This window comes from Cloeon dipterum, chromosome X (genome assembly GCF_949628265.1).
Source record: "Cloeon dipterum chromosome X, ieCloDipt1.1, whole genome shotgun sequence".
NCBI lineage: Eukaryota > Metazoa > Arthropoda > Insecta > Ephemeroptera > Baetidae > Cloeon > Cloeon dipterum.
In genome coordinates, this window is record NC_088790.1 from 24,600,676 (window position 1) to 24,628,647 (window position 27,972).

A 27,972-nucleotide genomic window follows, 5' to 3' on the forward strand; every position below is an offset into this window, starting at 1 on the left:
TTGTATTCCATCTCCCATTGTGCCTCTCAATATTGGAGACGTCAATCAGGATTATCTTTTTTCACACAAGAGACTGGTGCAGGAGTCAAAAGAGGAAAAGCAATATAAATTAATGGTGAAAATCATCCATGCAGAGAAGGATCTTTTAAAGCTTAAAAATTTGTCATAATATCTTGTTGAGCGCAGCTGTAGGTCTACTTGAGTTGTTTTTACAGCGCGGGGATTCACATATTCTAGGCCCCCCTTCAAATACGAACAAAGAGTCACCCTTGACTAACTGTAACTAATAATTCATATTATGAGAATTGACGACGAAGAAAATTATTGCAATTGTCACCCCGTTAAAGTTTAGGGTGAATGAAGATGTTAGTTGGTTTCTTTCTTGTTACATTTGGGGACATCTTACATAGATGGTCTTTCTCCGGAAAACGTTAAAAAATACTAAAAAATCATTCAAATTATAACGAAGGAAAAATGCTAATGATGCTTAATCAATCATTTCCTTCCCACGTGAATATTTTGTTCCTTTTAGGTGTAATTAAAAGTTAACAACTAAAATGACCTCCCAGAAAATAATGCCCATTGAGACGCCCACAACGAGTGTTTCCTCGCTTTCAGAATAATAAATTGACTGACCCTGAAGTAGAGTATTTTTTTATTAAATGATAATAAATGATTATACAATCGGATCCTTATGCCAACTGAAAGACCAATAAAATAGATAAACCAACAGTTCTTTTTTATTGTGTTTTAATCACCTTGGTACTATATATATGTAACGTAAACATTGCCCACTTATTTATTCGAATCAAGAGTCAATAAACTTTGATTGGAGAAGTCTATTGGAAAGCGGGAACGGGGAAACAGTTGTATCTATTTTTAGTAATTGTTTCATCGCGTTTTCCGGTCTTGGTCGTCAGTCCTTATTTGATCTTCAATTTGTGCAGAGTGCTCTCGCCTGGAAGGCAACGGATATTGTCATTTTTTCTTGACGGAGAAATGTCTAATTTGCGGCCGTCAGCCCATTCAGGTCTGTGGCTGACTCCGGAGGCCCTGCCCAGGCTCGAGCTTTACCGCAGTCAATCTTTACAGAGTAAAAAGAAGCCGACGCTTGGAGAGCTGTACGAAGGGGTTACTGAGATTGAGGTTCTTCATTTCTGATGAATATTAAAACCAGATTTGACTTCTATTATTATTTTCTGCAGCTTTGGAATTAAAATAAATTGAAATTCGTCTTTTTCATGAAGCATATCTCACGATTTATGTTCAAAATTACTTTTATCTTGATCTCTTTCTTTTATTTTTAAGGATTTAAATCATAATAATAGAAAACATCAAAGGAACCTTTTTTTAAATTTAGCAAAGTAATTTTTGGACTATTGCTCGTTCTACAATTAATCAATTTTTAACTATTGCCAACATCAAGGATTTGTTTTTCACTCTAAAATTTCACCTGGGTAACCTAAAAAAATTGTTTAAAATTAATAATTTCGTAACGTCCCCAGTCGTTTAAGCATAATTTTTTACTAAACGTCTCGCACTCCAATAAAATATTTATAATTCGAACTTAAAATTAGGAGGCGACCGATCCAAGTATTAAAAGTGAAAGCGGTCGCGAGATAAAGTTAGGATGGATCCAAGGAGTGCTGAATGCCGTCCTCCTGAACATATGAGGTGTTATGCTGTTTCTCCGACTCTCTTGGGTCGTGGCACAGGCCGGAATAGGCGAGTGTTTTTTATTTCTTTCAGACCATAAGTTATAACTGGCTCTCAATATTGTATTTGTAGAGTATTCCTTTTAATCTTTCTCTCCTATATAAGTTTCGGCTTCGCATAATAGAACCCTATTTCATGGATAATACAAATCCTTTTGTGAAATTACTATTTATTGTGAAGGCGAAACTTGTAGGAATTAATATTAAAAGGGGGTAGTTTTAAAGCAACGAAGGTGAAGTCAGTTTTTATTATAATGGTATAAACCAACCTCAAGTGTCGCCACATTAATTATGAATTTTGCTTTTTGTAAAATTTTAGCTTTGTGTTTGGTCACCGTCGTATTTTCGGCCATTATTTGCGTGATTACAACTCTGTCTATCTCCGCTCTGTGCACCAACGGAGAGGTGAAAGGAGGTTAGAAAATTGAATCCAATTAATTGTCCACCTGCAAACATTTATATTTCGAAGGAGGAATTTATTACGTAATCTTACGCACTCTCGGGGCAGAATTCGGTGCTTCGATCGGGGTTGTGTTCGCGTTTGCAAACACGGTGGCGGCTGCGATGAACACGGTCGGCTTCTGTGACGCGCTGATCACTGTGTTGCACGAGTTCGACATCAAACTCATCGACGGCGGCTTGCACGACGCACAAATCTGCGCCACCATCTCCTTGCTCGTCATGATTTGCATCTGCATCCTCGGCATGGACTGGGAAGTCAAGGTAAATCTGATATTATTTGTTTTAAACTGATTTGCCTCGTGCTATGCAACCGGCTAAGCACTGATGCTCGTCGTCTCAGTGTTCAACACTTCTACAAGGTGTTAGGAGATTTTTTTATTGATATTTATTTAATGAAACACCAACATTTTAAAATCTCTCCTAAATGTATTGTACACGGATAAAAAACATATGTGAAACCGCTGTAAAAACAACTGAGGTGGACACCTACTGCGCTCAACAAGAAATTATGACAAATTTTTACGATTTAAAAGATATTTCTACACATGGATGATTTTTACCAAGAATAGATAAATATATATTGCTTTTTCCCTTTTGACTATACTGTTCTCAGTTTATTTGTGTGAAAAAGATAATCCTGATTGACGTCTCCTTTTTCGAGAGGCACGACATGCATCACAATGTAATAATACACGCTAATAGAAAATCAGAACGGCTCTTGAAGGGTGTCCCATATTACTTTAATCATTCATTCCCTTCTCACGTGAAAGTATTTTATTCAAAAAACCCAAAACTTACAATAATATCCAAGGGCCAGTTATAAATGGCTATCCACGTCATGGTCAGAAATTCATTGCAGCTCTTTTGAGAAAAATAACCTTTTTATTCTTTCTTGCAGACCCTGCTTCATTCATGCGGCGTTAATTTTTTTTTATTGCTTTAAGCGCTTTTAGTGAAAATATTTGGAACCCTGAAAAGGTCCGGTTTTTGGCGGCTTGCGTGGGAGGGTTTTGAAGAAGCAGGGATTATTAATTTGCTGCCCTGCTGTGAGCCAGATGACTCAAACTGTTCCTTCGTTATCGTGATCGTTTCCGCGAAACCGCAAATCCCTTCTTCTTCGTCTGGAGGGCGAGTATTTGGAGCTGGAGGCTGCTTTGGTGGCCGGAAATAGCCGGAATAAATATTTTTACTGAATATTTTATATGAACAACGCTTTATCGCGGTTGCTGGTCAGCGAGTGTAAAGTGCTTCAAATTTAGAAAAAACATCTTAAAGGAAGTCATGCTATGTTAGTGATTTTTACAGTGTTATTTAGCGTTTTCCGGAGAAGAACCATCTATATAAGACGGCCCCGAAATTTAACAAAATATATAACATCTTCGTTCACCCAAACCGCATTAATTTTCTTGTCGTCAGTTGTCATAATATGAATTATGTTTTGCAGGTGGAAAAGTGCAGTGGGTGTCTTTTGTTCGTATTTTAAAATACATAACAACTTCTCCATTGATCTCTTTCTTTTATTTTTAAGGATTTAAATCATAATAATAGAAAACATCAAAGGAACCTTTTTTAAAATTTAGCAAAGTAATTTTTGGACTATTGCTCGTTCTACAATTAATCAATTTTTAACTATTGCCAACATCAAGGATTTGTTTTTCACTCTAAAATTTCACCTGGGTAACCTAAAAAAATTGTTTAAAATTAATAATTTCGTAACGTCCCCAGTCGTTTAAGCATAATTTTTTACTAAACGTCTCGCACTCCAATAAAATATTTATAATTCGAACTTAAAATTAGGAGGCGACCGATCCAAGTATTAAAAGTGAAAGCGGTCGCGAGATAAAGTTAGGATGGATCCAAGGAGTGCTGAATGCCGTCCTCCTGAACATATGAGGTGTTATGCTGTTTCTCCGACTCTCTTGGGTCGTGGCACAGGCCGGAATAGGCGAGTGTTTTTTATTTCTTTCAGACCATAAGTTATAACTGGCTCTCAATATTGTATTTGTAGAGTATTCCTTTTAGTTAGGCTAGGTACAAGGAGTGCTGAATGCCATCCTCCTGAACATATGAGGCGTCATGCTGTTTCTCCGACTCTCTTGGGTCGTGGCAGAGACCGGAATAGGCGAGTGTTTTTTTATTTCTATCAGACCACAAGTTATAACTGGCTGGTTTTTAAAAATTTCAATGTTGTATTTGTAGAGTATTCTTTTTAATCTGTCTCTCCTATACGTTTCGGCTTCACAATAGAACCCTATTTCATGGATAATACAATTCCTTTTTTGAAATTACTGTGAAGGCGAAACTTGTAGGAAATAAAATATTAAAATGTGTGAGTGTGGTGAAACAGACTTCAATGCGCGCGCGAGAATCATTCAGGGTCGCGTTCTCAGAGGTGATAACGCCTTGCACCCGCGCTTACAGCCACCCCCGACTCGCAGTGTTTTCGGCCAACGTGCATTTTCTTTCAGGGTCGTAAAACCCTGGAACGACTTGCCACCTGTGCTCAAAAACAGCACCGCCGCGCAATTCCCCGCTCTTCTGAAGCAGCAATTGTGGAGTGATTTTCAATTTTTAAAGTGTTTTGTGATCGTCCAAAATAGTGCTAAGTTAAAATTCGAACGGGCGCATCGCGACGACTACGGTCTGTTTTATCGATTTTTCGCTAGCTTTGTAGCCCTTTTTCATCTGTATATAACCTGACATTGCATTTTACATGTATATTGACTTAGATGAAATTAAACAAATATAATAAATATAATAATAAAAGGAGTAAAATTTGAAAGCAACGAAGGTGAAGTCAGTTTTTATTATAATGGCATAACCAACCTCAAGTGTCGTCACATTAATTATGAATTTTGCTTCTTGTAAAATTTTAGCTTTGTGTTTGGTCACCGTCGTAATTTCGGCCATTATTTGCGTGATTACAACTCTGTCTCTCTCCGCTCTGTGCACCAACGGAGAGGTGAAAGAAGGTTAGGAAATATAATCCAATTAATTGTCCACCTGCAAACATTTATATTTCGAAGGAGGAATTTATTACGTAATCTCACGCACTCTCGGGGCAGAATTCGGCTCTTCGATCGGGGTTGTGTTCGCGTTTGCAAACACGGTGTCGGCTGCGATGAACACGGTCGGCTTCTGTGACACGCTGATCACTGTGTTGGACGAGTTCGACATCAAACTCGTCGACGGCGGCTTGCACGACGCACAAATCTGCGGCACCATCGCCTTGCTCGTCATGATTTGCATCTGCATCCTCGGCATGGACTGGGAAGTCAAGGTAAATCTGATATTATATGTTTTAAACTGATTTGCCTCGTGCTATGCAACCAGCTAAGCACTGATGCTGGCGTCTCAGTGTTCAACACTTCTACAAGACGTAAATTGATTTTTATCAAGAAACTTTGAAGGCATATGGCAAATAAACACATTTTGAAACAATAGATTGTTCCAATTTTATTCAGGCACAAAATTTTCTGGTTGTAATCATTGCCGCAGCGATGGTGGACTTCACAAAATTGATTCAGTAGTAAAAAAATCTAATATCAAAACCAATTTTAAAAAAGCCAATGTATGTCCTTCGAAAGTTGCCTGTTTTTCACCTTTTTTAATGACCCTGGCTAAAACCAGCAAGTCAAAATCATTTGCAAATCTCCCCCCCCCTCTCCCGAACCCCCCTCGAGCTGACTACTATTATATGCATCTTTAAAGAGAGAGATGTCATAATAAATCAGTTTAGTTTTTTTCATTTTACTACAGAGATTAAATTAAGTGGAGCACACGTACGATATTAAAAAACATTTTTACTGAAAATTTTATATGAACATCGCTTTATTGCAGTTGCTTGTCTGAGAGTGTATAGTGCTTCAATTTTAGAAAAAACGTCTTAAATAGAGCCATGCTATGTTAGTGATTTTTACAGTGTTATTTAGCGTTTTCCGGTGAAGGACTATCTATTAAGACGGTCTCGAAATTTAACAAAAGATTAACAAACTGTATAACATCTTTATTCACCCTAACCGCATTAATTTTCTTGTCGTCAGTTGTCATATTATGAATTATGTTTTGCAGGTGGTCAAGTGCAGTGGGTGGCTTTGGTTCGTATTTTAAAATAAATAACAACTTCTCCATTGTGTCGCGTAACCCTTTTTCTGCTCGCTGCACTGCACCATGTTTGGCACGTGTCGGTTATGCAGTTCCTGCTTGACACTTTATTGCCATTTGTTCATGTGACTCAATTTTTAAATCTGTCCTATATGTATTGTAAATGGATAAAAAGCATATGTGAAACCGCTGTACAAACAACTCAAGTAGACCTACTGCTGCGCTCAACAAGAAATTATGACAAATATTTACGATTTAAAAGATATTTCTACACATGGATGATTTTTACCAAGAATAGATTAATATATATTGCTTTTTCCCTTTTGACTATACTGTTCCCAGTTTCTTGTGCGAAAAAGATAATCCTGATCGGCGTCTCCTTTTTCGAGAGGCACGACATGCAACACAATGTGACAATACACGCTAAAAGAAAATCAGGACGTCTCTTGAATGGTGTCCCATATTACTTTAATCATTCATCCCCTTTTCACTTGAATAATAGCGATAATATAGCCTTTGTTTTTTGTTCCCTTTTACATGTTATTAAAAGTGAACAAATAAAATAGCCGCAAAGCAAATTTAATGAGTATTTGATCTTCAATTTGTGCAGAATGAGTGAGCGACCTCGTTTTCAGAATAATAAATTGAATGACCACATTACTTTTATTAAACCGATAACAAGTTAATTGCTCATAACTGGTTTTATAATCGGATCTTTACACTAAATGAAAAACCAATAAAATAGATAAACCAACAGTTCTTTTTTTATTGTGTTTTTTATCATCGTGGTACTATATTATATAATGTAACGTAAACATTGCCCACTTATTTGAATCAAAAGTCAATTAACGCTGGGATAGAAAAAAGTTGGAAAGCGGGAACGCGTGGAAGCAGTTGTATCTTTTTTAGTAATTGTTTCATCTTGGTCGTCAGTCTTTATTTGATCTTCAATTTGTGCAGAGTGCTCTCGCCTGGAAGGCAACGGATATTGTCATTTTTTCTTGACGGAGAAATGTCTAATTTGCGGCCGTCAGCCCATTCAGGTCTGTGGCTGACTCCGGAGGCCCTGCCCAGGCTCTAGTTTTACCGCAATCAATCTTTACAGACAAAAAGAGGCCGACGCTTGGAGAGCTGTACGAAGGGGTTACTGAGATTGAGGTTCATCATCGCTGATGAATATTAAAAACAGATTAGACCTCTATTATTTTTTCTGCGGCTTTGGAATTAAAATAAATTTAAATTCGTCGTTTTCATTAAGCATATCTCACGATTTATGTTCAAAATTACTTTTATCTTGATCTCTTTCTTTTATTTTTAAGAATTTAAATCATGAAGGGAAACTTTTTTAAAATTCAGCAAATTAATTTTTGGACTATTGCTCGTTCTACAATTAATCAATTTTTAACTATGGTTAACTTCGAGGATTTGTTTTTCACTCTCAAAATTTCACCTGAAAAACCTGAAAGTAAATTGTTTAAAATTTATAATTTCGTGACATCCCTATTCGTTTAAGCAGATTTTTTTTACTGAACGTCTCGCACTCCAATAAAATATTTATAATTTGAACTTAAAATTAGGAGGCGACCGATCCAAGTATTAAAAGTGAAAGCGGTCACGAGAATAAGTTAGGCTGGATCCAAGGAGTGCTGAATGCCGTCCTTCTTTCCAAAGGATACTGGAAGAAGGACGAGCCGATCATAGGATACGTGCTCACCTTTTTAGTCGCTTTGACCTTTATTATAATTGGTAAACAAATATTAAAACGAAAGTGTATCGAAATAATTGTCGTTTTATCCGACTTGAACGCCATTGCACCTTTGATCTCTAATTTCTATCTTGCGTCGTACGCGTTAATCAATTTCTGCACCTTCCACGCTTCCTTTGTCAAACCCACCGGTTGGCGGAATTCATTCAGGGTAATTTTAACATTTTATACTATTTTTATAGTTACTTGATTTAAAAAAAATTCTCCAACGGCGAAGCAGCTTTTTAGCTTCAAAAGTAAAATCCAGAGGTTTGAAAGGGGTGGTTATGAAGTTACCTTAAACCCTCAGTTGGTCAGAGGAGGTCGCGCAGAGCATTTATTTATAAATTACACGCCTAGGACCAAAGATTTATTAGTGAATGTACTTAAAAAAAAAACTAAAAAAACATGCCCCCAAAACTAAAAAATTGGAAGAAAAAAATCATTCCGAAATTTTCTCACTTTTCCACGTGTGCCTTGAGGCCTGCTATTGAAGAGCTGTTGTGATTTTAAAAATTCTCCTAAAAGAAAAGGTGCGACCTATATTCATTTGCTTATTAAGGGATAAATTAATTTGATGATTCAAATTGTTAAAATTTAAAAACCTTTTTTACTTTATTCCGAGGCATATAGAAATTTTTATCAAATTTTCTTTCTTTGCTTGAATTTCTTTTTAATGGCCCATTTGTAGTTATTTTTAAAAACATATTTTAGCATTTTATAATTTTGAAAAATACAATTTTAACAAAAATTAGAAATAACTTGCATTTTCTAGAATTTTTTAATTGTTATGAATTGGAAACGTGAATTGCATAAATGCGATTTTCTCGGCGTTTCGCACGGCAGATTTCGGGAAAATAATTTAACACGCATTTAAGAATACGAATGAGCGAATTAATGTCACCCCAACATTACCATTTAAAAATGAAGAAGATAAACACTTTTAAGAGAGTAAAAACACTATTCTTTCCAGAATGTCACAAATTACCCACCCCAATGATTGGTCTCGTTAAGTAATCTTGAATATTGCTTACCAAAGAAAAAACTAAATAATTAACTCTCGATTTTGAATTTTTGTTAGTTGTCTTATTCCGCCTGATGTAAATTGCTTATTTTGAAATAGAAAACATCCCTTTAGTGTAAATGAAGGCCTTTACAAATTTAATTAGGTTTTAAGTAAAATAAATACAATACAATTTCATCCTAACTTGAAGATGGCATTTTTTATCTTCTGCAAGAGACATTTTTCGAAGAAAAGCTGTTACTTCTGCAGATGCAGATTAAACAAAATACTTAAAGTGTCACGTAAAAATTTCAACGCCAAAAATCCCGTCCAATGTCCAATCGAACTGCAAAATGTCTTAATCCGTCTGAAACTGCTTCGATATTAAAATTTGATATCGCACACCGGAGTGAAATGGATCTGAAATACGAAATGATGATTTTATTTAAAATTTAAAATTAAAACTTGACACGTTTAACTCCAAACTATAATAATTTTGAGGCATATTTCATATGGAATGACGAATGACAAGCAAGCCAGGATTTGCCGGGAAGCAGTTTTCACGTTTCAGGTTTTCCCAGAAAATTAGAACATATTGCCAGGACTTAGCCGAATCCGGGAAATCATTTTCAGGTAAGCTCCGGACAAAAAATGTATCCACGTGGACTTGACACTCTATGCACTGGAGGGAGATTAAAAGATTAGAAGCTATATGACCACCAACAGAGCATTTCGCAGCTAAAACAGAATAGGATATCATACCAGAGTCAATGATCCAAATAGGCAGGCCCCAGTATTATACGATGATTTTGGATAAAAACTGACCTCGACGCCATCCTCATTTACAGCTGAATATAATTCCAAACATTATTGATCCTGATCAATTGCTTTGAGTTTTAATACTTTAATATTTTATTTGATTGTAGATCAATTATTTTCGCATATGAAATAAATGCCACAAATTACGTATTTCTAATCACTTTTGCAACATTCAAGTTTTCACTGTTTTATTTTTTTCAGAACAGCTGCAACCAATTCTGACTATAACGTGGATAGTCATTTATTATTGGCCCTTTTATAATGCAAATTTTGAATTGAACAATATAATAATAGTTCAGATTCTCCAGTTTGCCTGGATTACTCGAGAAATTGATCCATAAATAGGCAAGCCCCGGTATTTTAAAATGATTTTGGACAAAAACTGACGACAAAATATTCGTTATTTACAGCTGAATAAAATTACAAAAATTATTGATCCTGATCAATTGCTTAAGTTTTAGCAGTTTAATAATAACTATATTTTTAAATTGTAGATCAATTATTTTCACATAGTATAATTGCCACGCAATCTGTATTTCTAATCCCTTTTGCGCGACATTCAAGTTTTCACCATAGTTAAATTTTTCAGAACCAATTCTGTCTATAACGTGGATAGCCAATTATTATTGGCCCTTTTTTATTGCAAATTTTGAATTGAACAATATAATAAAAAGAATATTAGCTTATTATTCAAATATAATGTGAGGTGATTATATTGCAAACTTTAGAAATTTTTACCGTCGCAACAGATATTTTAAAATTATAGTGATGGAGCAGTTTCATTCTCATTTTTTGGGTGCACGCACAATATATTTTAAAATAGTCTCAGTCAAATTAACAGAGACCAGGGATTGTGGGATTCCGTCCCGTCCCTAAGAAATTCCTTGAGGGACGGGACGAATTTGGTATTTCAGGTATTTCGGGACAGAGACAATCTGTAGCGGGATGATGGAAACTAACGGAAAATTCAAATCTGAGCTCTACACACGTCAGGGCTGATTTTTTTGTTGGTTTCTGCAGGTTAGTGAATTGATCCTAAAACAGTAACAAAAAATTAACTCTTAAATTAAGTGTTTTTACCAACAGCATCAGGACCAAGAAGTAACTGTTGAGGGTCTTTCCTTCACCTTTGCTTCAACGGAGTGATATTAAACATTTTAAATCATATTTATGACCGCTATTTAATGGGGGTTTCAAATATGTCGTATTGGTCAGTTACTTCTGTCTAATTAAGACATAAATTGAAATTTTATTACATTGTTTATCGCGGCTGGACCACGTGTCCGTTCTCCTTTGGTTCCGACTCGGTGGTGGCGGTTGTGAGACAGGGTCAGCCTCAACCTCAACCAGTGAGGTGGCAGGTGGCCCGGCTCACCAAAACCCTGTCATACGAGGGCAAGGCCACGGGTGCTGCGGGGGCCACCGCAGGCCGCAGCTCTTCGGAGGTCTTCCTTTGGCAGCCTCTGCCGCCATCTTGCCGTGTGCGGCAACTGCTTCATTCATGCGGCGTTATTATTTTTTCATTGCTTTAAGCGCTTTTAGTAAAATTATTTGGTGGCCCTGAAAAGGGCCGGTTTTTGGCGGCTTGAGTGGGATGGTTTTGAAGAAGAAGCAGTGGTTATTCGCTGCTCTGCTGTGAGCCAGATGACTCAAACTCTTCAATCGTTATCGTGGACGTCTCCAAAACAACGCGAATTTCCTCTTCTTCTTCGGCTGGAGGCCGACGAATTTCGGTCCGAACTGCTGGTGCAGTTCTCCTAGGTGGCCTGTAGTAGCCACCTGTAGACATCCTCGCAGTCAACTTCTTCCGCTTTGCTCGCTTTTCTTTGTCCATGATTTTGATGTTTCGGATATCTGTTCAACTCGGCTCGTCGTAGATCAATGAACGCTTGAATAACGCTTAAAATTCTTGGAGGGAAAAAACTTTACACGTCATCGTAACACCTATCTGAGTCCATCTATTGGGATAAGGAGAGACTGCACGAACTAGAGCCCGGGAAGCATTCAGAATCTCCGAATTACCCGGACTACTCGAAAAAAATTCCGAATCCCGAGCAGAAGTATTAAAGGTTATATGAGTATCGAGCCAAGATCGGGTATTTTTCTGGAAGCTCGGTGAAAAGTTTCAGGTGAAATTGACCTACAATCTTTGGAGGTCGATTGGGCGGGACTTTTGGCGTTGAAATTTGTGGGTGACGTGGGTAACACCTATGTTTGCGTAATGTGGTGGAGTTGAAGGCGGATAAAGTCGCAAATTCGGAATGTATTGCACCAATCAATCGTAATATCGAATTAAAGAAGACAAAACAACACAACTATAACATTAAATAATCAAGTGGCATTTGTAAAAAATATTTAAGATTAAATCCAGACACTGAATGAAAGTAAAAGGTCAACTTGATTATCGCAAATATAGATAGTGTTAATATCACTAACGCAATTCAAATTTTTGTTTTAATAGGCACTTTGCCTGATGCCGAGTGATGGCTTGAGCCCTCTGGGCAGTGCTGCCTGTCTTAGCCAGTAAGTTAACGATTGTTTTTTTTAGGAGTCCGCAGTGATTCCGCGATGATATATGTATGGATTTTCAGAGGTCAATAAAAATAAAACCAAGAAGCGCTATATATTTCATCAAACAGATGTTGAAGCAATTAGAAGAATGATCAATGGTAAAATTGTGATACCGCTCTTGACTAATAGAATCGTGGAAGCAGTCACGGTACTCTTTAAACTCCGTACCATGCTCCTGAATCTCGCTAGCCATCAAAAGTGGAACAAATTTTGTGTTTTTGCCTCACTCGGTGGTTTCATTATTCTTTTATCGTTTACAGCAAAATGAGGCTTATGAAATGCGCTGGGACGATGTATTTGCTCCTAAACTATTAGGTGTCCAAAATGATTCGGTTCCGCACGATAATTTTGCCTATTTACAGACTCAATCGCTTCCACTGTCATTCCAGCAATAAATATGGCATGGCTTGTGAATTTATTTTACGCTCATCTTGGACAGGCTCGAATTGGGACGTTAAACGGAATAAAAATCGAAATTTTCTAATGAAATTTTCGCGACGGAATTTGAAATGGCTGATTCATTGAGAGTCGTGAGAAAACCTGAAACGAAACAATCGATGTAAAGATATGAAATTTAAAATAACTTTTCTTACGACTCGTGCGATTCTTTTAGAAAAATCCCGGAAATGGCTGTTGGCCACACTCAATGCCCGGTTGGAGACTTTGTCAAGTGGTCTGAGTAAATTGATCCTAAAACAGTAACTAAAAAATTAACGTGTCTCTTAATTAAGTTTTTTTACTTGATGTCCATTAGCATCTGGACCAATTAACGGTTGAGGATTTTCCACTTTCTTTGCTTCAATGGACTGATATTAAACTTTTTAAATCATATTTAGGACTGCTATTAAGTGGGAGTTTCAAAAAGGTCCTATTTGTCAGTTACTTCTGTCTAATTAAGACATAAATTGTAATTTTAATTCATTGTTTATAAAATGTTTCGAATTCTTGGGGGAAAAATATCACTTCAATTAAAACTGGCAACACCTGAGTCCATCTATTGGAGTGAGGAGAGACTGCACGAAAAACCGGGAAACTTTCAGAAGATCCGGATTACCGGACTTCTCGAGACAATTCCTGATCTCAAGCAGAAGTATAAGAGGTTATATGAGAATCGGGCCATTATCGGGTATTTTTCTGGACAGGAAGCCCGTTGAACAGTTTCGGGTGAAATTGACCTTCAAATTTAGGAGGTTAATTGGACGGGACTTTTGGCGTTGAAGTATATGTAGGTGACACGGATAACACCTCAAAATATATTTGCTTAGAGTGCTTGTCAATAGATAGAGAAATTCCAGGTTGGAAGTTCGGGAAAGGGGACGTATTCAAGATGAGTTACAGCAGTCCTTTCATCATTCACAACCAGATTTTCAGGTATTTTTGAGATACCGAGTAAATAGTGAGCGCTCCCAGTCCCGATCGAGCTTCAAACCGGGAATTTCACTAATCTAAATTAACAATTAGATTAAACAAATACTTAAGTGTCACGTAAAAATTTCAACGCCAAAAATCCCGTCCAATGTCCAATCGACCTCCAAAATGTCTAAATCCGTCTGAAACTGCTTCGATATTAAATTTTTTAACACACAAGAGTGAAAGAAGAAATGATGATTATATTTAAAATTAAAACTATGCACGTTTATCTCGATACTAAATATTTTGAGACATATTTCGCATGCTGGAATGACGAGCAAGCCGGGATTTCAAGAGAAGAAGTTTTCACGTTTCGGGTTTTACAAATACATTAGAAGATATTCCCGGGACTGGGCCGAATCTGGGAAATCATTTTCAGGAAAAGGTAAGCTCCGGACAAAAAATGTATCCCCGTGGACTTGACACACTATGCACTGGATGGAGATTAAAAGATTAGAAGCTATATGTCCACCAACAGAGCATTTCGCAGCTAAAACAGAAAAGGATATCATACCAGAGTCAATGATCCAAATAGGCAGGCCCCAGTATTATAAGATGATTTTGGATAAAAACTGACCTCGACGCCATCCTCATTTACAGCTGAATATAATTCCAAACATTATTGATCCTGATCAATTGCTTTGAGTTTTAATACTTTAATATTTTATTTGATTGTAGATCAATTATTTTCGCATATGAAATAAATGCCACGCATTATGTATTTCTAATCACTTTTGCAACATTCAAGTTTTCACTGTTTTATTTTTTTCAGAACAGCTGCAACCAATTCTGACTATAACGTGGATAGTCATTTATTATTGGCCCTTTTATAATGCAAATTTTGAATTGAACAATATAATAATAGTTCAGATTCTCCAGTTTGCCCGGATTACTCGAGAAATTGATCCAAATAGGCAAGCCCCGGTATTTTAAAATGATTTTGGACAAAAACTGACGACAAAATATTCGTTATTTACAGCTGAATAAAATTACAAAAATTATTGATCCTGATCAAGTGCTTAAGTTTTAGCAGTTTAATAATAACTTTATTTTTAAATTGTAGATCAATTATTTTCACATAGTATAAATGCGACGCAATCTGTATTTCTAATCCCTTTTGCGCGACATTCAAGTTTTCACCATAGTTAAATTTTTCAGAACCAATTCTGTCTATAACGTGGATAGCCAATTATTATTGGCCATTTTTTATTGCAAATTTTGAATTGAACAATATAATAAAAAGAATATTAGCTTATTATTCAAATATAATGTGAGGTGATTATATTGCAAACTTTAGAAATTTTTACCGTCGCAACAGATATTTTAAAATTATAGGGATGGAGCAGTTTCATTCTCATTTTTGGGGTGCACGCACAATCTATTTTTAAATAGTCTCAGTCAAACAAGTCCAACAGCATCAGGACCAAGAAGTAACTGTTGAGGGTCTTTCCTTCACCTTTGCTTCAACGGAGTGATATTAAACATTTTAAATCATATTTATGACCGCTATTTAATGGGGGTTTCAAATATGTCGTATTGGTCAGTTACTTCTGTCTAATTAAGACATAAATTGAAATTTTATTACATTGTTTATCGCGGCTGGACCACGTGTCCGTTCTCCTTTGGTTCCGACTCGGTGGTGGCGGTTGTGAGACAGGGTCAGCCTCAACCTCAACCAGTGAGGTGGCAGGTGGCCCGGCTCACCAAAACCCTGTCATACGAGGGCAAGGCCACGGGTGCTGCGGGGGCCACCGCAGGCCGCAGCTCTTCGGAGGTCTTCCTTTGGCAGCCTCTGCCGCCATCTTGCCGTGTGCGGCAACTGCTTCATTCATGCGGCGTTATTATTTTTTCATTGCTTTAAGCGCTTTTAGTAAAATTATTTGGTGGCCCTGAAAAGGGCCGGTTTTTGGCGGCTTGAGTGGGATGGTTTTGAAGAAGAAGCAGTGGTTATTCGCTGCTCTGCTGTGAGCCAGATGACTCAAACTCTTCAATCGTTATCGTGGACGTCTCCAAAACAACGCGAATTTCCTCTTCTTCTTCGGCTGGAGGCCGACGAATTTCGGTCCGAACTGCTGGTGCAGTTCTCCTAGGTGGCCTGTAGTAGCCACCTGTAGACATCCTCGCAGTCAACTTCTTCCGCTTTGCTCGCTTTTCTTTGTCCATGATTTTGATGTTTCGGATATCTGTTCAACTCGGCTCGTCGTAGATCAATGAACGCTTGAATAACGCTTAAAATTCTTGGAGGGAAAAAACTTTACACGTCATCGTAACACCTATCTGAGTCCATCTATTGGGATAAGGAGAGACTGCACGAACTAGAGCCCGGGAAGCATTCAGAATCTCCGAATTACCCGGACTACTCGAAAAAAATTCCGAATCCCGAGCAGAAGTATTAAAGGTTATATGAGTATCGAGCCAAGATCGGGTATTTTTCTGGAAGCTCGGTGAAAAGTTTCAGGTGAAATTGACCTACAATCTTTGGAGGTCGATTGGGCGGGACTTTTGGCGTTGAAATTTGTGGGTGACATGGGTAACACCTATATTTGCGTAAAGTGCTGGGGTTGAAGGCGGATAAAGTCGCAAATTCGGAATGTATTGCACCAATCAATCGTAATATCGAATTAAAGAAGACAAAACAACACAACTATAACATTAAATAATCAACTGGAATTTGTAAAAAATATTTAAGATTAAATCCAGACACTGAATGAAAGTTAAAGGTCAACTTGATTATCGCAAATATAGATAGTGTTAATATCACTAACGCAATTCAAATTTTTGTTTTAATAGGCACTTTGCCTGATGCCGAGTGATGGCTTGAGCCCTCTGAGCAGTGCTGCCTCTCTTAGCCAGTAAGTTAACGATTGTTGTTTTTAGGAGTCCGCAATGATTCCGCGATAATATAAGTATGGATTTTCAGAGGTAAATAAAAATAAAACCAAGAAGCGCTATATATTTCATCAAACAGATGTTGAAGCAATTAGAAGAATGATCAATGGTAAAATTGTGATACCGCTCTTGACTAATAGAATCGTGGAAGCAGTCACGGTACTCTTTAAACTCCGTACCATGCTCCTGAATCTCGCTAGCCATCAAAAGTGGAACAACTTTTGCGCTTTTTTTCTCACTCGGTGGTTTCATTATTCTTTTATCGTTTACAGCAAAATGAGGCTTATGAAATGCGCTGGGACGATGCCTTTGCTCCTCAATTATTAGCTCTCCAAAATGATTCGGTTCCGCACGATAATTTTGCCTATTTACAGACTCAATCGCTTCCACTGTCATTCCAGCAATAAATATGGCATGGCTTGTGAAGTGATTTTACGCTCATCTTGGACAGGCTCGAATTGGGACGGTAAACCGAATAAAAATCGAAATTTTCTAATGAAATTTTCGCGACGGAATTTGAAATCGCAGATTCATTGAGAGTCGTGAGAAAACCTGAAACGAAACAATGGATGTAAAGATCTGAAATTTAAAATAACTTTTCTTACGACTGGCGCGATTTTTTTAGAAAAATCCCGGAAATGGCTGTTGGCCACACTCAATGCCCAGTTGGAGACTTTGTCAAGTGGTCTGAGTAAATTGATCCTAAAACAGTTACTAAAAAATTAACGTGTCTCTTAATTAAGTTTTTACTTGATGTCCATTAGCATCTGGACCAATTAACGGTTGAGGATTTTCCACTTTCTTTGCTTCAACGGACTGATATTAAACTTTTTAAATCATATTTAGGACTGCTATTAAATGGGAGTTTCAAAAAGGTCCTATTTGTCAGTTACTTCTGTCTAATTAAGACATAAATTGTAATTTTAATTCATTGTTTACAAAATGCTTCGAATTCTTGGGGGAAAAATATCACTTCAATTAAAACTGGCAACACCTGAGTCCATCTATTGGAGTGAGGAGAGACTGCACGAAAAACCGGGAAACTTTCAGAAGATTGGGATTACCGGACTTCTCGAGACAGTTCTTGATCTCAAGCAGAAGTATAAGAGGTTATATGAGAATCGGGCCAATATCGGGTATTTTTCTGGACAGGAAGCCCGTTGAACAGTTTCGGGTGAAATTGACCTTCAAATTTAGGAGGTTAATTGGACGGGACTTTTGGCGTTGAAGTATATGTAGGTGACACGGATAACACCTTAAAATATATTTGCTTAGAGTGCTTGTCAATAGATAGAGAAATTCCAGGTTGGAAGTTCGGGAAAGGGGACGTATTCAAGATGAGTTACAGCAGTCCATCACCTTTCATCATTCACAACCAGATTTTCAGGTATTTTTGAGATACCGAGTAAATAGTGAGCGCTCCCAGTCCCGATCGAGCTTCAAACCTGGAATTTCACTAATCTAAATTAACAATTAGATTAAACAAATACTTAAGTGTCACGTAAAAATTTCAACGCCAAAAATCCCGTCCAATGTCCAATCGACCTCCAAAATGTCTAAATCCGTCTGAAACTGCTTCGATATTAAATTTTTTAACACACAAGAGTGAAAGAAGAAATGATGATTATATTTAAAATTAAAACTATGCACGTTTATCTCGATACTAAATATTTTGAGACATATTTCGCATGCTGGAATGACGAGCAAGCCGGGATTTCAAGAGAAGAAGTTTTCACGTTTCGGGTTTTACAAATACATTAGAAGATATTCCCGGGACTGGGCCGAATCTGGGAAATCATTTTCAGGAAAAGGTAAGCTCCGGACAAAAAATGTATCCCCGTGGAATTGACGCACTATGCACTGGATGGAGATTAAAAGATTAGAAGCCATGTGACCACCAACAGAGCATTTCGCAGCTAAAACAGAGTAGGATATCATACCAGAGTCAATGTTCCAAATAGGCAGGCCCCAGTATTATAAGATGATTTTTGATAAAAACTGACCTCGACGCCATACTCATTTACAGCTGAATATAATTCAAAAAATTATTGATCCTGATCAATTGCTTTAAGTTTTAAGACTGTAATATCGTATTTAATTTTAGATCAATTACTTTCGCATATACCCTGAAAGCTAATAAAAATTGCTAATTTTTAATTGGTTTGCATTTCTATGTTATTTTGGAAATATAATTAAAATTGGGTAATATTAATATTAAAACTTTATTTATTTTATGGCAAGTCATACACATGATGTCATTCTTCTCCAAAATGCAAGCTATCCATTGATAATTGCAAACATAACACAAGATTATACTATCAAAATTAATTACAAAAGAAAATGTCACAACTTTTTTTCATTTAAGACCTCCTAACATTTTGCCTTTTAACCTTTCTTGAATATTTTCATAAAGCTAAATTTCAATGAACTCTGTTAAAGATAAATTTTTCAACGAAATAAATCATTGAAAAATACACTTAACTACTGTGAATGCCAGATTTTGAGGCACCGTTTATTTTTTGTGTTATGGTTAAACTGGTCTATTATAAGTTCTAAATATGAAGCAAATTATAACGCACAAAACTGGTATTGCCCGCGAATACCAGCAAGTTAGGAAAAATTCCCAGCCCCGCACACTTTATTCCGGAAATGGCCCATGCCTATTGAAGCTAATATAAAATAGCATTTTTCCGTGCACGATTTTCACAATTTATTTCTAAACGGGCATGAAAGAAACTTATTTAAATTTTTGGAAATACAGCTGTTATAGCAGGTTGGGATTCAGGGTAATTCAAAATAGCGGCCGCATTACCATCAAATTTAAAGCTATACCGGTGAACGATTTAAATGACTGAAGCTTGTGTTTGAAAGGACCTGATGCTACTATTGCTTTTTGCGCTCTTAGCGGCAAAATTGGTTGGCCCTGAAAAGGGCCGATTTCTGCTGCAAGTTGTGAATCTAGACGCCTATTTGTTCACGTTCTTCTTCAGTCATGCTACGGACGTCTTCGATGTTGTGAGGTGAGTCGGCGGCGAGTGAGACCAAGCCCTCAAATGTTTGCTCTTGAGGAAGAGCGATGGCTTGTTCCAACGGCCGGGGACGATAAGGCCTGTACCTTCCGCCGGTTGACATCCTCGCTGTTTGTTTTCGTTTCGGCATTGTCGTTGCTGCGAAGTGTAGTGTTCCGTGTTGTGTGGGAGAGTGATCGCATTGATACACAGTCTCTTCGTTTATAGTCAGCAGCGGGACCAGCGATTGCGCGCGCATTGAGCTGACGGTTTAGGCTGTAGAATAGCTCAAATCGTGCTTATGAGTAGTTTAAATTCTCGATTTTCAATGATTTATAGGATGATAATCACACTTATGCATATCACATTATATTCTTCCTGGTCCATTGAAACATTGTGCTACTTTTAAAGAGTCCAGATGGATTTATGAAATAATAAGAAGCCCATAACTGTCATTCAATGGTTTGTTTCACGGGAGAAAGTGCGGAATTTAGCCAAATTTCGTTCTTAAGTGTACGAAAACTGGTTTTAAAGCCAATGAAAATTGAACTGAGAGTGTTCTTTTAGGCCTAGAAAGGCAAAATTTCAGAATTCATTGCACCAATTCATTACAATATCGATAATTATAAAAAAGAGACGAACATGAGCACTTCAGCGTCGAACACGCAACACCAACCTGAGTCCATCTATTGGGGTTAGGAGGGACTGCACGAGCTAAAGCCCGGGAAACTTTCAGAAGATCCGGATTACCGGACTTCTCGAGAAAATTCCGGATCCCAAGCAGAAGTATAAGAGGTTATATGAGAATCGGGCCAATATCAAGTATTTTTCTGGACAGGAAGCCCGTTGAACAGTTTCAGGTGCAATTGACCTTCAAATTTAGGAGGTTAATTGGACGGGACTTTGGCGTTGAAATATTTGTAAATGGCACGGATAACATCTTAAAATATATTCGCTTAGAGTGCTTGTCAATAGATAGAGAAATTCCAGGTTGGAAGTTCGGGAAAGGGGACGCAGTCAAGATGAGTTACAGCAGTCCATCACCTTTCATCCTTCAAAACTATATTTTCAGGTATTTTTTTAGATACCGAGTAAATAGGGAGCGCTCCCAGTCCCGATCGAGCTTCAAACCTTGAATTTCACTAATCTAAATTAACAAGATTAAACGAATATATGGGATGTGGAAGAACTTTGGTCTACGAATTCATTGTCAGAGAGCCTCTAATTCAGCAAAAATGCCACATTATATTCGTTATTTAAACTTTAAATGCAAAAGAAATCAAGGTTAGCCACCATTTTAGAGAAATCAGCTGATTTTTCTCCCATCCAGCAGGTTTAATCAACATTTTAACTCTACTTTGCTGCCAAGCCAAAATTAGCCAAAATGAATTAAAATCAACGGCTAATTGAAAGCAAGCACAAATTTGCTTTTAATAGAGGGGATATTTGGTGTTTTCAAGACTGGACGGCCGTCATTTGGAAATTACCGATTCTTTGCAGGGAAAACCGATTCTCCCTTTTGTTATTGATACATCAGTGCCTTGTTTATGCCAAATCCTTTAACCGAAAATGAATGACTTGACTTTAACAGCGTGTTGCTGTTAATCGTGGGAAATTCAACAGCTGAAAATTGTGAATATTAGACTTTGATTGGACTAGTTTGAATTTTATCGCTTTGGCTTAAATCTTGAGGAAAAAATCAGCTGATTTCTTGCAAATGGTGCTCTTTCGTTAATTTATCTTGCTCAGGGAGCTTATTGACTCAATTTTCGCACGTAATTGTAATAGTCATTAGGACAGCACGTTTCAGTTTCTCATCATTGGCTTTTTTACGGCATAATTAAACAGAACGGACAGTTGATTTGTTATTTTTAGCTTTAACGATATTTTCGTGCTGGGCGAAAGGGTGACATCTTTCCAGTGATATCGCAACGGTGCTCCGTAAGAGGCCAAGCATTTCGGCGGGAGGGGGCGGCGGTTTCAAGTTTTTGCGTGGCGTTGCCACATAGTTCAAGGTCGATTTGAAATTTGGCCGCAGATTCCATAAGTCTTGAATTACAGTGTGAGAATCTGAAACGAAAAAATGGATGTAGTGATTTGAAATTTATTTTGAGTAAATGAGAGGACTCAGCCGCGAGATTTAAGTCGATGGCTGACCATTTCCACTGGTTTTCACGCTGCCGACATAAATTAAAACCTGAAGCAGAAAGGCCAGAAGACATTTTTTCTCCTGAATTTTTAAAATGCTCGATTTTAAACATAGCTTCATGTTAGATATGCAAATATAATAAAGTTATCCCCCATTTTCAAGAACGAATTTAGATGTGGCATATTTGCTGAATTAGAGGCTTTCTGGCAATGAATTGTTAACCCTAGGTCGTACATAATTCATTTAAAAAATTGTTTTTTTGTTCTTATTCACCTATGCTAGTGGCAGCAAGGAATGCAATTGAAAAAAATATCTGGACCTTGTTGAGGCACTTAATTTAGGCACAATTTGAACGAATATTTGTTAGCATCATGCTATTGGGGGAGGAGCCTTATAAAGGGAGATGCGCACTCCCCGGTCGGTAAGCAGAGAATAAAAATAACACGGATTCTCGGGAGAACTTTCAGTCTCCCTCAAACCGTCAGGCAGTATACATCGCAGGAGCAGCATGGGAGAAAATAAAGAAATAGAAGGGAACTCCAACGCCTGCAATCGGTACAGGCTTCGTCGCCGGAGATACCAGCGTTTGGGGGTCATCTCTCATCCGCAAAAGCCAACTGAAGAGGTTGCCAAGTGGATGGGGAAAATTGAAAGTTTCTTCAGTATTACTGATGAAGAATTCGACCAACAAGGCGACTAGATTCATTACTTGTCGCTAAAATCGGCCCTTTTCAGGGCCAATAAATATTCCCGTTGAAAGCACAAAAAGAAATGGCAACAGGCCACGCAAACACAGGCTTTAGCCATTTAAATCGTTCACTAGTATAGCTACAAAATTGTAGGCAATGAGGCCTGCCTATTCAGATCATTGACTCTGGTATGATATCATATTCTGTTTTGCTGCGATGGATGTTTTAGGAATATATTTAATGTGCGGGGAAATGCGCTCTGTTGGTGGTCATATCTTCTAAACTTTTAATTTCCTCCCACGGAAGAATTGCTGGTTTGCTTTATTGGAGCAGGTTCAATGCAGCGCATTCCACACCTTTTGAAGTTCTCAAGAGCAGCGACATTCCGATATAACCCTTAAAGGGACAAGCCTTTCAATAGATGGACACTATTTTATAAAATCACAGTGCTGCCGCGTTGAAAAGTAGATATGCTCTCCTTGGAGTAGAAACATTTTGTAAACAAATCAATAAAATTTCAATTTTGTTTCTTAATTATGCAAAAGTAAGAGACAAATAGGACCCTTTTTGAAACTCCCATTTAATAGCGGTCCTAAATATGATTTAGAGTGTGAAATATCAGTCCATCGAAGCAAAGACAAAGGAAATATCCTCAAGAGTTAATTGATCCGCATGCTAATCCGTAAATAATGTACGGAAGCCCCAATATAACATGACAGGCGTGGCCCTGAATCATGGACTTCAGGTAAGAAAACTTAATTTAAGTGACGCGTTAATTTTTTTAAGAAATTGTTTTGGTTTCAATTCGCTCAGACCACTTGATAAAGATTTAACCCATGCATTGTGTGTGGCCGGTAGCCGGTGCCGGTTTTTTTCACATAGAATCGCGCCAGTCGTACACAAAATTAATGTTAATCTCAGATCATTACATCTGTAGCGGCGCAGGATCTCGGGTCTCCTTTTTTTTATATCTTTTTTCAGGTTTTGCAACGACTCCATGTATATCTGTGATTACAAATCCCGTAGCGAAAATTTCATTAGAAAGTACCGGTTTTTATTCGGTTAACCGTCCCTATTCGGACATGAAAGAAGAGCAAAAGAGTCCTTCATTAAATATGCCATATTTCTGTCTGGGATGAAAATTAGAGCGGGAGTCGGTAAAGAAGCATAAGTAAAATTTTCGTTTGGAACCGAAACTTTATAGGGAGCTAATAATTGAGAAGCGGAGGAAAACTGTTAGACCACAGAAGCAGATTTATCTGAATATATGAAATGAAATACGGAAATTCGCGGATTATGGAAGGTCAGAGTGGTTATTGCCATAAATTGAACGCCATAAATTTTCAACTTCCACGGAGTGTGGCAGAAAGAATATTGATAAAAGGTAAACGATGATATTCTATTCAAGTGTTGATATTGTAAAACAGATAAATATTTCTTTTTTAAAATGAATAGGGGATGTGGAAGAACTTTGGTCTACGAATTCATTGCCAGAGAGCCTCTAAATCGGCAAAAATGCCACATTATATTCGTTATTTAAACTTTAAATGCAAAAGAAATCAAGGTTAGCCACCATTTTCACGAAATCAGCTGATTTTTCTCCCATCCAGCAGGTTTAATCAACATTTTTACTCTACTCTGCTGCCAAGCCAAAATTAGCCAAAATGAATTAAAATCAACGGCTAATTGAAAGCAAGCACAAATTTGCTTTTAATAGAGGGGACATTTGGTGTTTTCAAGACTGGACGGCCGTCATTTGGAAATTACCGATTCTTTGCAGGGAAAACCGATTCTCCCTTTTGTTATTGATACATCAGTGCCACTAACATCGCCTTGTTTATGCCAAATCCTTAATCCAAAAATGAATGAATTGACTTTAACAGCGTGGGAAATTCAACAGCTGAAAATTGTGAATATTAGACTTTGATTGGACTAGTTTGAATTTTATCGCTTTGGGTTAAATCTTGAGGAAAAAATCAGCTGATTTCTTCAAATGGTGCTCTATCGTTAATTTATCTTGCTCAGGGAGCTTATTGACTCAATTTTCGCACGTAATTGTAATAGTCATTAGGACAGCACGTTTCAGTTTCTCATCATTGGCTTTTTTAACGGCATAATTAAACAGAACGGACAGTAGATTTGTTATTTTTTGCTTTAACGATATTTTCGTGCTGGGCGAAAGGGGGGTTTTCCGTGACAACTTTCCGGTGATATCGCAACGGTGCTCCGTAAGAAGGCAAGCATTGCGGCGGGAGGGTGCGGCGGTTTCAAGTTTTTGCGTGGCGTGTCCACATAGTTCAAGGTCGATTTGAAATTTGGCCTCAGAGTCCATAAATCTTGAATTGCAGTGTGAGAATCTGAAACGAAAAAATGGATGTAGTGATTTGAAATTTATTTTGAGTAAATGAGAGGACTAAGCCGCGAGATTTAAGGTGATGGCTGACGGTTTTCGCGCTGCCGACATAAATTAAAACTTGAAGCAAAAAGTCACTTTTTCTTCTGCATTTTTAAAAATTTGACCGTTTTTCACCGACATCTGGCGTGTCTGTTTCAGCCTACAGCCTAGCCAGATTCGCGGCGGCTGCACACTTAATCAAATATTTTTCACTGGTGTGCAGTGAAGTTCTGCTGGCTGTGACCTCAAAAGATTACTTGTTTTAAAGTACTCGTCAGGATTCCAAAAAATTTTGTTGAATTTCATTTTTCTGGCTCTCGTTCCTGGTATTCTTGTAAAAAACGCCTTGAGCTGGAAAAGATGGGATTAAACTTATCTTAATTAATAATTTTTATACGCGGTAAAGGCTGGTCCTATTTCCGGATTTTTTCCTTTTTAAACTGAAAAATATCTATATAAATTTTGTCTATGCCGTTTGTAAATTCAAATTTCACGGCATCATAACGCGATTAAATGGGCGTGTATTGTTCAAGTGTGCCAACTTATTTTCAAAAAAATGGCGGCTTTTTTAATGTTTGTTTCCGCTGCGATTTCAGACTCAATTCTTTTCACTGTTTATTCTTGACTTAATATGCTTTCTTTTGACGTGCTGAAAACCAAAATCGGCTAAGCCAAACGCCAAAAACAATTTTTTGAAATACAAAATCTTTTTCAATGGTTCTACGGCGAATGACTGGACTGATTTTGGTTTTTAGCACGTCAAAAGAAAGCACATTAAGTGAGGAATTCACTATTAGAGGATTGAGTCTGAAATCGCAGCGGAAGTGCTTTAAAATAAAATTATTATGGAAGTATACGGTGGCGCCATCTGTTGGCTGCTTCAAACAGTGAGGGTTTATACAACTGGTGAATTTAGGGAATTAACAAAATAAAATAACTCAAGTGTAAAACATATCTTCTTCACAACCTTGAATTTCAAAAATATAAGACTTCAATTTTGAAAATTCAAATCTAACATAAAAAATAAGATCTTATAACAAAAGTGTTTCAGTAGTAAAAATACCTAATATCAAAACCAATTCTAAAAAAGCCAATGTATGTCCTTCGAAAATTGCCTGGTTTTCACCTTTTTCAATGACCCTGGCTAAAACCAGCTAGTCAAAATCATTTGCAAAAATTCCCCCTCTCCCCAACCACCCTCGAGCTGTGTTATTTAGCGTTTTCCGGTGAAGGACTATCTATTAAGACGGTCCCGAAATTTAACAAAAGATTAACAAACTGTATTAACATCTTTATTCACCCTAACCGCAATAATTTTCTTGTCGTCAGTTGTCATATTATGAATTATGTTTTGCAGGTGGTCAAGTGCAGTGGGTGTCTTTTGTTCGTATTTAAAAATAAATAACAACTTCTCCATTGTGTCGCGTAACTTTTTTTCCGCTCGCAGCACTGCACCATGTTTGGCACGTGTCGGTTATGCAGTTCCTGCTTGACACTTTATTGCCATTGTTCATGTGACTCAATTTTTAAATCTGTCCTATATGTATTGTACACGGATAAAAAGCATACGTGAAACCGCTGTAAAAACAACTCAGGTGTATACCTACTGCTGCGCTCAACAAGAAATTATGACAAATTTGTACGATTTAAAAGATATTTCTACGCATGGATGATTTTTACCAAGAATAGATTAATATATATTGCTTTTTCCCTTTTGACTGTACTGTTCTCAGTCTCTTGTGCGAAAAAGATAATCCTGATTGGCGTCTCCTTTTTCGAGAGGCACGACATGCAACACAATGTGACAATACACGCTAAAAGAAAATCAGGACGGCTCTTGAAGGGTGTCCCATATTATTTTAATCATTCATTCCCTTCTCACGTGAAAGTATTTTATTCAATCAACCCAAAACTTACAATAATATCCAAGGGCCAGTTATAAATGGCTATCCACGTTATGGTCAGAAATTCATTGCAGCTTTTTTGAGAAAAATAACCTTTTTATTCTTTCTTGCAGACCCTGCTTCTTTCGTGCGGCGTTATTATTTTTTTATTGCTTTAAGCGCTTTTAGTGAAAATATTTAGTGGCCCTGAAAAGGGCCGGTTTTTGGCGGCTTGCGTGGGAGGGTTTTGAAGAAGAAGCAGGGATTATTTGCTGCCCTGCTGTGAGCCAGATGACTCAAACTGTTCCTTCGTTATCGTGATCGTTTCCGCGAAACAGCAAATCACTTCTTCTTCGTCTGGAGGGCGAGGATTTGGAGCTGGAGGCTGCTTTGGTGGCCGGAAATAGCCGGAATAAATATTTTTACGGAATATTTTATATGAACAACGCTTTATTGCGGTTGCTTGTCTGCGAGTGTAAAGTGCTTCAAATTTAGAAAAAACATCTTAAATGGAGTCATGCTATGTTAGTGATTTTTACAGTGTTATTTAGCGTTTTCCGGTGACGGACCATCTATATAAGACGGCCCCGAAATTTAACAAAATATATAACATCATTATTCACCCTAACCGCATTAATTTTCTTGTCGTCAGTTGTCATATTATGAATTATGTTTAGCAGGTGGAAAAGTGCAGTGGGTGTCTTTTGTTCATATTTTAAAATAAATAACAACTTCTCCATTGTGTCGCGTAACCCTTTTTCCGCTCGCAGCACTGCACCATGTTTGGCACGGGTCGGTTATGCAGTTCCTGCTTGACACTTTATTGCCATTGTTCATGTAACTTAATTTTAAAATCTGTTCTATATGTATTGTTCACGGATAAAAAGCATATGGGGTTACTGAGATTGAGGTTCGTCATCGCTGATGAATATTAAACCAGATTTGGCCTCTATTATTATTTTCTGCAGCTTTTTTTACCTTTATCTTAATCTCTTTCTTTCATTTTTAAGGATCATAATAATAGATCATAATTAATAAATCATAATAATAGAAATCATCAAGGGAGCTTTTTTTCAAATTTAGCAAATTAATTTTTGGACTATTGCTCGTTCTACAATTAATCAATTATTA

The 27,972-nt window shown here is 37.3% G+C and overlaps 2 long non-coding RNA genes and 1 pseudogene across 2 annotated transcripts; 1 reads left to right on the top strand and 2 right to left on the bottom strand.

Moving 5' to 3' along the window:
• Positions 1-882: 882 nt before the first annotated feature.
• LOC135945404 (bumetanide-sensitive sodium-(potassium)-chloride cotransporter-like) overlaps positions 883-27,972 on the top strand; it is an 84,124-nt pseudogene continuing 57,034 nt past the window's right edge.
• Positions 11,799-13,296, bottom strand: LOC135947031 (uncharacterized). Its single transcript, XR_010575577.1, has 3 exons — positions 13,159-13,296; positions 13,012-13,108; positions 11,799-12,958 (listed from the first exon to the last, which is right to left on the bottom strand). It is a non-coding gene; the product is annotated as an uncharacterized LOC135947031 (long non-coding RNA).
• On the bottom strand, positions 16,560-17,570 carry LOC135947194 (uncharacterized). The gene is made up of 3 exons (XR_010575602.1): positions 17,468-17,570; positions 17,323-17,419; positions 16,560-17,269 (listed from the first exon to the last, which is right to left on the bottom strand). It is a non-coding gene; the product is annotated as an uncharacterized LOC135947194 (long non-coding RNA).